At 37.8% G+C, this 10,444-nt stretch overlaps 1 long non-coding RNA gene across 2 annotated transcripts in view; it reads right to left on the bottom strand.

Annotated features, from left to right (window-relative positions):
- Positions 1-8,314: 8,314 nt before the first annotated feature.
- Positions 8,315-10,444, bottom strand: part of LOC109960786 (uncharacterized) — a 3,052-nt gene continuing 922 nt past the window's right edge. The window contains exons 2-7 of one of the 2 annotated variants that reach the window (XR_002275043.1): positions 10,007-10,044; positions 9,802-9,876; positions 9,576-9,672; positions 9,265-9,481; positions 9,082-9,150; positions 8,315-8,970 (exon numbers count right to left, since the gene is read on the bottom strand). This is a non-coding gene — a long non-coding RNA (uncharacterized LOC109960786). The remainder of the gene's footprint in view (positions 8,971-9,081; positions 9,151-9,264; positions 9,482-9,575; positions 9,673-9,801; positions 9,877-10,006; positions 10,045-10,444) is intronic. The other variant, XR_002275044.1, reaches the window with a different exon arrangement.

Below are 10,444 nucleotides of genomic sequence, written 5' to 3'. Positions count from 1 at the left end.
ATTCCCCCTGTCCAGGTGAGAGAGAGAATGCTGAAGCACCCCACCTTCTCCTAGTATGCTGAGGGTTGAGCGCCTAGCAAACCTGGGGTCTGAGGTGGTGCAGCAGCAGCCGCTCCGGGGTCTTCATGATGTGTGATGTCAGGGCGATTGCCCTGAAGTCGTTCAGAGGGGCATTTTCATTTTTTCATTATTGTAATTACAGTAAAAATACTAAAATGAAATCACCTGGTGTGAAAAGTGGACCACTGACATATAAATGACATATGGCTGGAAGCAGTAATGATAATTAATGCACTGGTGATACACCCTCAAAATGGAGACAATCAAACAACATGTCCACATACAGTTTACTCTCTGGCATCTTTACTGAGAATAGATTGCTGAACGGAAAAACATTAACAACAGGGCTGGGTTTATAAACTTTTGAAGATGGGGTAGGTCACACAATTTTGTGCCAGTTTGCGATCATTTTGCAACTCTTTGTAGGGTTATCTTGTGACTCTCTGGTTTTTGTGTGTCTCATTGTGGACCCTTTATGTCTTTTTATAACCATTATTGTGCCTCTTTGTAGTCATTTGATTGACTTTTCAAAATGTGTCACTTCATACAAAGGCTCAGTGACACTTTATAATATGGTACACCAAAATATTCATAGTTACTGAGGAACCAGAGAGGGGGTGAATCTGGAATGATCTGCTAATTAATAAATTAAATTAAAATAACTTGAAGATTTTTTGAGAGCTACATAGTAGATAATGAGATACTAGAGAACAGACTAGGTGATATTGTACTATAATAATGAATCATTAGGTGATGAGTAGTTCAGAATCGAAATGTAATGGCCAACCTTTTTTTTTATTATCAGAATCAGAATCTGTTTATTGGCCAGGTGTGTTGGACACATGAGGAATTTGACTCTGGTACATCAGCTCTCAATGTGCAAAACAGTAACCAGCATATGGCTGTGTAATATAACAAAAGTATTAACGTCAACAAACAATGCAAACAATGCAGAAAAAGCAGTATAAGCAGACAGTAAACAACGCAGACAACAAAGGAATGTTCATCAAAATGAGGTAATTAGGGATAAAAATAGGGTACTTAAAACAAACTAGAGACCTGTACGAGTCTGTATGATCTGTACAATGTATATATACACAGGTATCGCACTGAGGGTTATTGTCCAGTCATACTGTTGTGGGTTAAGTATTCATCAGAGCGACAGCCTGGGGGAAGAAACTGTCCCTGTGCCTGGTTGTCTTAGTGCACAGTGACCTGTAACGCTGTCCAGAGGGGAGGAGTTCAAACCGATTGTATCCGGGGTGTGAGGGGTCTGCAGTGATCCTCTCCGCCCTCCTTTTGACCCGTGAGGTGTACAGGTCCTCCATATATACTGTAAGTTGTTCCTGATTAACTGTGAACCTGTCAGTGAGCGGCACAAAGGTGAAACTACTTTCTAATTACCTTTTTTTTGCACCCCCAAGTAAAAAGGTACATTATACCAAGTGGTTACTAAGTAGTATTCAATAATCATGAATTATGATAGAGAATTCATGTTATTCTGCAGGGAGACAGAACATTTTTGGCCATCTGGAGTTAATCTGTGTCACAATCTCACGGTACAACTGCTTCTTTAAACATCACACACAGGTGAAACCACTTGAGTTAATTAGCCTGCACCTGGTTGAGTAATCATGGATGAAACAAGCAACATGCAGTACAGATAATGTGAGCTTTTGTTTTGCCCCTGTAAAAATATTATGTAGGAAAGGACTTTATGTATGCTCAAAACAGGACTGAACATTGTATTTGCAGTAGAAGAAAAGACATAACTTCACCTGTAGCGAGATACTTTATGAAGTTCTCAAATGTATTCAAAGGAATCATAGAAGTGGAGACACTGAGAAATTGTTATTAAAAAGGAAATGCTTCTGGATATACTGTATACCTTCAAAACACTGTATCCTAATGGCTTAAATGAAGAATATTACCCAGCCATTTTTCTATAAACATACAGTGTTTGTCTTGCTGAACTCTAATATCCACTGTTCAGTGAACGGCTACATGCCTGATTTGACATCGATGCTTTTTGATGCAGTTAAATTAGAAAGTCCGCTATTTGGCTTTACATAGATTTGAATATACTGTCACTTTTACCTGTGTTCTAAGAATTCAGCTTGTTTCATCCATGCTTACTCGACCAGATGCAGGCTAATTAACTCAAGAGCTTTCACATCTGCGTAATGTTTAAACAAGCAGTTGCACTGTGAGATTGTGACATTGATGAAGGCCAGATGACCAAAAACATTCTGTCTTCTTGCAGAATAAAGTGATTTCTTGCCACTGAGTGCAATCCTAAATTATTATTATTGGATAATACTACTGGGAAAATACACCATTTTTTTCCTGAGCACGGTGGAATCCACACATAAAAACGGCCCCATACTGGGAAGCATGATGTTGATGTAAAGTTTGATACTAATAAGATAATTATCTATGACCTTCAGACTGTGAGAGAGACCAAGAACAGCCAGTCAGATTTCAGGGAGGGCCCATGCTACTCCTGGCCCCATCCCTGCCAACATATAACATTATGTTCATATTAAGTCTATTTTCACTGTAACTGTCTATTGCCATTCTGTTTTATTTCAGTTGTAATGTATACTTAAAGTGTTTGAACAATCCGGTCAGTCTTATTCATTACAGTTTCCCCAGTAAACTAATTAATACATACATTTCCTAAGAGTGCTGATAAGTAGCAATTCTTCCAAGCTTACTTTTACATAAACCTTAAATATGCACAAATATCCTGTAAATTCATTTATAATGTGCAGTACTTAATTCAGTCAGCAAGTCAGTAAGCAAACAGTAGATTGCAATAATTTGTCTCTATAAACATTTTTTTTAAATAATTTATGATAATAAAGGACAACATAGCTAACATACTGTGCATGCCTATACTGTATATATTTACAGCCTGCACACTCAAAGTTACATCTACTACATGTTTGTGTTTCTTTAGCTTTATGAATTTTGTAGAATTTCAAAAAAAAAAAAATTAAAATAACACAAGCTTTCACAAAAGCACTTTTTAAACCTCTGTCTACATTAAATAGAATTTGTGGCACCCCCACTAGCTAACTGCTCTGTATTTGCCTCTGTTTGATTTCACACACAGTAACACATGCTATTTCCTTGGCAGTAACAGTACAAACATTCACCAAACAGTTGCTAACAAATTAAAGTGAAGTCACTGCAAATGTGTTGATAAATTAAAAGTGCTTTTTGTGCCTGAAAATAAACTATGTTAATGAGGATGTCTGCAAAATGAGAATGAAGCCAGCATGGCCACAGTTCCCTCTTTGAGGTCCAACTGTGCACCTCACATCTGGGGACCTTACTTTTATTGATGATTTACACATTTGAAAACACTCATTCCTTCTCAAAGCGTGCTCAGTGTGAAAGAAATGCCATGCTAAATTACCTAAAAATACAATCTATTTGAAGTTACATAAAGTGTGGGTGATGTTAGCCTGTTAGAAAAGCTAACAGTCTAAAAACATGTAAAGCACATTGTAAAATAAAATCTCCTTCAGAATAAAACCTTACCCTAAAAAGGTAATAGTAACAAAGTCTCCAAATACAACAAGCATATTAGCTAACTCAGATCAGTGTTAGTATTATGCTTAGTAGTATTAGTACATGGTTATTATTTTCAGCATATGACAGTTGCTTGGTTGCTCAGTTCCCAATTTCAGAAGACATCCAGGGCCTGTGCTGCTGGCCTTTGTGGGTGCCTCCCCTGTGGCTGCCATCAGTCTCTGATTTAACTGCTTAAAAATGACTCTGCTGAATTCAACTGATTGTACATTTTTAAACAATCAGAATATGCAATGTGTGAAATATGGTAGTGCCCCTACAGTAGCAAGCAGAATTGCAACAACTTTACAACAACCTATGTTGCACTACCAAGCTTTAGAAATTTTGGTGTCATGGAAACATCCATAAATACAATGGCTAGCCTGCTAGGTAGCAGCAAGCATCATCTTTAAAATATTGATGCTATTTTGATAACCTAACAGTCAGGATTTCACTACGTTTTGCCACACAAACTACTTGGTTAGGTTTAGGGAGCAAAACAGCATTATTATGTATAGGAACAAAAATTTTTGAAAAACACACTGGAATTGAACGCCACTCATCTAATTCTCTGGGAAAGCCACAGAGAATGAGCACCTGACTGGCAGCTCCCCTCAGCTTGACAGAGGCTTTTAGTATCTTTCAGCTCATTGTTTTGATTTTATGGCCCAAACCTTTATTCTTTTGGTGCACTGTCATTGCTCTCACGGAAACTATTGGGATCCAAGACAAACTCAGGCCATTAGTACATTATAGGATGTGTAACAGGGCTGTCCACAATTTTTAGGCTATATACTGTATCGATTTATTTTTCTGTGTGTTTTACTTGTTGAACTCATTGATGAGTCAGGCTGAATTAGGATGAAGTGATTTCTCTCTCTGTGAATCAGAGCTTCAGAAATGAAGCACCTCTTTAATTCTTGAAACTACTGAGTCAGAACAACAGCACATATAAAGACTGTCTTCCTGTCAAAACAATCCCAGAGGTTGTCTGCACAAGCAGCTTTATTATGACCCATACTTACCTTTCTTTTATTATTAGCCAGCATCTGGAGGAGGCCCTTTACACAGGAGACTGCTGTCAACTGAGAGTCAGTGTTGTTTCTTTGAGCCATGATCTTTTCTTAAATCTAACCAGGTTTTAACCAGCTGTGACCACACTGCAACCTTAATCACATGTTTAGCATTGTTACCATGATAACAAAGGTCTGGCATACCTATGTTTAAATAAATGCATGAGGATGTTTTGTTGTGACATAATGCTTAGCTATAGAATGAGACAGTGAGGTGAAACAGTCTTTAATCAAATGATACTAAAGATCTTCTCGTGTGAGACATACAAAATGCGCTAGTTAGTACCCCAGAAATAGCCCCTCCATATAAAGCCACAAGGTGCTGCAGAACCATAGACCTCCAGTAGAGAGGGATCTCACTCTCAGGGGATTTACAGAAAACTGGGATCATAAACATATTTTGGTTTCTGATATTTTAGTAACCGTCTAAATTTAACTGGAGTTTAATAATAAATTATTAAGATACTGACAAATTCTAGGCATGAACAAACTGACAAATTCCAACATCCTATGCAGACTGAAATCTCAGAATACAGCTCAAAGTAACAGAGACCTAACGGGTTAAAGTTTGGACTCATCTTTGGTTTGTTGTTGAGGTCAGAGATAATCTTAGTCACTTATGGTAATGACAGTGTTTATGGAAAATCTTTCAATGATATATCAGACAGACTGTTATCAGGCAAACACATAGTCTGTCCAGAAAATCTCTCTCAGAGGGAAACAGGAGCCTACATACTCATAAATAATAATATAACTTTGTGTACTGTAACTCAAATAATGCAGACCGTGCAAATAAATAATAAAGACACTAATAATATAATATAATAGTAAAGATACCAGTAGACTGCCCATATATGCGTGTGTATATACAGTCATGGCCCAGCACAAAAAAAAAGCTGAGAAAAAAAAAAGCCAAATTTGATACATTCCACGCAGAACTCGTTTTTGTGATGGTCCAATGCAAACAAAAGAAATAAACATGAGAATACCAAAGAATTTGTGTTTGCAACAATTTTCTGGGAGAAATGGTGCATTATCTGACAGAAATGCAGGGGTACTGATATTTTGGCCGTGGCTGTATTTGTGTGTGTGTATATATACACACTTTTTTTTACCAGATTGCACAGAGTTGAGCACACCCACACATCACACCCTCACACACACAAACCACAAGTAAAATCTCCTCATGTTCTTTTGTAAATGTCCTGCATCTGTTGCTTTGCCTTCAGTGTCCTGTCCTGTCAACCTGCTGTTTTGTGTTGCAAAAAAACAAACAAAAAACAGATGCAGACCTCTACTGTACAGAGATCACACAGTTGAACCTTTGAGTCCATTGAAAATGATTACAAAATTGTATTTATTTTTGTGCCAAATTTCATCCCATGACAAATAAACTATGGTCATTTTAACTAGTCATCAGATTTAGCAGGCCCACGTTCAGTTGAGATCCAGTCCTGTTTCCCAAAGATTATGTTTATTTTTTACAAGTGTGCAAAAACAAATAAGCTGCTGAATGCAGGAAATGTAATAACATGTAGTCTGCATTTTAAATGTTATCAAGAAAACACTTTAATGAACATATCTGGTTTTCAATATGTTCATACTGAGTTTTCGTCAAACTCTCCTTATCAATCAGTTTTGTCCAGTACAAAGTGTACTGTAACAAACTTGAGGTATGTGAAGAAAAAGCTGCCAGAAAATAAGGGAAAAGTGATTGTGGCACAAAGGCTCATGGTCCAGAGTGCATTATAGTGGCAAGCCCAGTTGTGCACACTATACATTCAAACAGTATGCAGACAGAGACCAGCTGGGGAACATACAGCAGCAGAAGGGCCGGATATTTCCACTAGGAGTTGGTGGAGCCCTGAAATAAGCCATAAAAGAGTTAATAATGGGCTTACAGAAGCATTACTCCAAATAAATGCTAATGCTCCTCTGTGTTTGCTGGTGTAAATAGACTAAATGTTTGCTAACATGTTCAGCAAATTAACTTGATAAGGTGATAACACTGTTTGTATGTTTACATTTTGTTTGTGCTGCTTCCAAGTGGCGAAAAGAATTCAAGTCTTTGCAACACTGACTAAACAAGCCAGGACTTAGGAAAGCAAAAGGCTTCTGCCCCTCACATACTGTGTCAGAGGAAACAAAACAGACAATTGTAAATGGTCTACTGTCCAAAATACTGTATGTCATTTCTTTCTTTGCTCATGTGTAAATATCTTCCAAATATCATATAATCTACTAACGTTCAACATGAAAGCTCATTTTTGGCCTTTAAATAAATTTAAAAAACAATGTATTGATGAACTAGTGATAAATATTTAGAATGAATGCTGATTAAAACTGAACTGAATCTACAGCAAAACCCAAATAAAAGTTAATATACTGAAAAGTGTGGGAAGACAAGCCTCATCATTAAAACTATATGAATCTCAAAATCCCTTATTTCTCAGTTTAAGATTTATGAAGACGCCTTTGATCTGTAACCAATAAGTACACAAGTAAATGCATCTATTTAATGTTTTTTTTTACATGAACCCTTATCAAAGCTCATTTTAAAATCTATCCTTAAATAAACCCTTAAACCTCTTCCAGAATCATAATGTTTAAAAGAGACATTAAGGGCCTTTAAGGGATTGATTCATGTTTTGGTTGGTAGTGAAGTGAGTCTCAAAGACAGGGAGTGATCCAACCAGCTGACCAGTTTACGTTCAACAGTCTCTAGTCTCTTTATTTCATCCTGACTTCAGGCCGGCAGATTTGAGTATTTTTGTGTTAAACTGTTTGGTAGAAAACGTTGTGTTGCTGTTTTTCCATATTCTGCTCCAGATGGAGTGACCCACTTAACTGAGAGAGGGAGAGAGGCTCTGTGCCATTTCTGGTGACTAATACCCCCTCCACCCACACCTCAGCACACACACGTGCACACATACACAGCATGCTGTCTTGTTGTTTCTGTGTTTCTGCTTTCTGATGATTCTGTTTGTTAAAAATAAAGACGTCTGTGAATAAATGAGCGTTGACAGTGAACGTCAGTGCCAGTTATTGTAGTTTCACATGTTTTCAGCTTAGAAACCCTCAGCCCAGCACTCTCAGCTGTCTTGTGACTTTTCTCTTTTTTATGAAAAGGGACCTTTAAATTGAACAAAAGGCGTTTTTTGCACCAAACCATGACACTTTACAGGAACTTTTCAAATCGAATGAAAGAATTATAAAGTGGGAGTTTTGATTATGATATTTCCAGATTCTTCATATTTGCCCTCCACTTACAACAGGTTCTCTGTCCTTTGGCATTAAACTCCACTATAGAAATGTATAAAGTGTTATCTTTGATGAATTTTGACTATCATGTGGCATCTGTTGTCCAGTCTTGCTTCCTGCACCTTTGCAGCATTTCACTAAAAACTGAGGAGGTTGATGGTCGACTTGTAATGCTGATGTCATGTTGATTATTTCTTTAGTTTTGCATTAGATAAAATACAACAATTTAATGACAAATGAGAAAAATATATGCTAAACTTAAATGACCATTTATTTAAGACTAATGCATTATGAAAATATTTTAATTATTTCAAGTATCTGAAAAAAAGGGCACTGTTGAGCATGTTTGCTAGATGCTGCATTCCCCTACTTATGTCCACAAGTAAATAAAAGAACCTCATCTCTGTAAAGAAAATAAAAAGACACTAACAAGGCTCCCTGCAAATGTGTCTGCAGACATTTTTTGTTCATTGACCAGTGGATTAGGTACTTAATGCCAACAAAGTTTTAATAATAAAGGGTTTGTATTTTTTTTAAATCACAGAGATAGCACTAACTTCTGACCTTCACTTTGATTTTTACAGGTCTTTTTGGATCCAGGTAGGAATTATGTTTGGAAATGTGTAAGGCAACAGTTCAAACATTGTATTCATGGTATGCTCAGTTTTTCTTGAATATGGTTAAACTGATATTGAGAAACACAGTCACCCTGTGCTGTGCAAATTGCATTGAATTCATCTTTAACATTTACTGCTGATCAGACAAACACCAGCTGATGGAAATGGGCATTCTTCTCCACTGGACACCCATTAAATGAACAAACAAATGAAGGTGAAGTGGTTTCACTCCCTGAGGATGGTCGCCCATGCTACCAGGTAAAACGTCACCCATGCATGTACATGTGGACTTGGTGGAGACTTGGGCTCCAGCTGGATCTGTGCATGATGTCAGACAGGATGATCTTCAGGACAACAAACTGCTGCAGATGTGGACACATCTGGAAATAGATAAAGGAGGACCGGAGGGAACACCAGTTACCATGAGCAGCAGATGATATATTCCTCAGTATATTTATTCTAATTATAACATGAAATAAATGTGCACATACCTTTTTCAATAGGAGTGGTCACAGCACAAACTGTGTCCTGGTCCCCTCGACTCTGCTCCTCTGTTCTGTCTCAAAGACAAATGGCATATAAGGTGAGTAACCATTCCAAACTTCAGAGGTGTAGAAAGACAAACTCCCAATGAGAACAAATTCTGAGTGGACATCACATTAATATACATTTACTTTTCCAATAAGAACAGTTCACAGTGCAGCTGTCTCCTGTCTTCTCCTCTGGTCTCATCTCAGCTCTTTTCTTTTTCTAAAAGTCTAATGACGCATTCAAAGGGAAGAGCACAGTAAGTTCAGCACTGAGGTCAACAGGACAACTATTGGTCAATATAGAAATTCTGATCATCTCACTTATCTTTTTAAATGTGACACCCTCTTCTCTCTCCTCTGCCTAAAAGTCAAATGACAAATGGTTAGATACAGGCTGATAAGCAGTTTCAGCAACCACAAGAACATTTGATCACTATAAAAATTCTGATAATGACAGAATAAATGCTTATTTATTTTTGTAAAGAAGAGGGCCTTCAATGCACAGGGGTCCTCGGCTCTCGTCTCCTCTGGTCTTGATTCATTTCCTTGCCTCTTTATAAAGGCAAACAACAGATGAGAAGGAACAAAAGGTTATATAAACAGAACAGCTGTTAATAAGTAACAAAACTGACAGCAACATGAAATAAATATGCATTTATCTTTGTTAATGAGAAGATTCACAATGCAGCTGTCTCCTGGATGTCTCTCTCGGTCTGGTCAAGTCTGTGTGTTCTTGGTCTGGATGCATTTCTGCTTCTATCCAAAAGACAGAAGACACATCGAGAGAGACAACAGGTCATAAACAACTTCATCAACCAGAAGAAAATTTTTACTGTATAAGAATTTTGATATTAATTCAGAATAAATGTATATGAATCTTTTTAACTGAGATGGTTCAGTGCAGCTGTTTCTCTTCTTCTCTCTCTAAAAGACATATGACAGAGAAAGGCAGAAACAGTTAATCATCTCAGTAAAGACGGTGACACAAGATGACCAGAAGCTGCAGCAGATCAAATGTCATCAAAGCAGCACAGTCCCTGGAGATGGAGGCCCTCCAGGAACTGCTGGATGTCATGGTTTGTTCATGAGAACATCCTGGGCCTTCCCATCACACTCTGAGGCACGTCTCTGCTGCTCTCTTCCTCAGTGTCTTCCCTCCACCTCTTCTGGCTCGAGGCTTTGCAAACTGTGCAGACGTAAAGCGACAGAGTCAAGCGCTCTCAGAGCGGTAGACTAAGGAGATGACTCTGGTCACAGTGCTGCTGTCAACCTCCAGGAGTCGCACAAAGTTTCTGTAGTCAACCTTCAGGGCTCCCAGGTCCGC

The sequence above is a fragment of the Monopterus albus genome, unplaced genomic scaffold (genome assembly GCF_001952655.1).
Source record: "Monopterus albus unplaced genomic scaffold, M_albus_1.0 scaffold50.1, whole genome shotgun sequence".
Lineage (NCBI taxonomy): Eukaryota > Metazoa > Chordata > Actinopteri > Synbranchiformes > Synbranchidae > Monopterus > Monopterus albus.
Note: the sequence above shows the minus strand (reverse complement) of the source record. Positions and strands in the feature narration are given on the sequence as shown.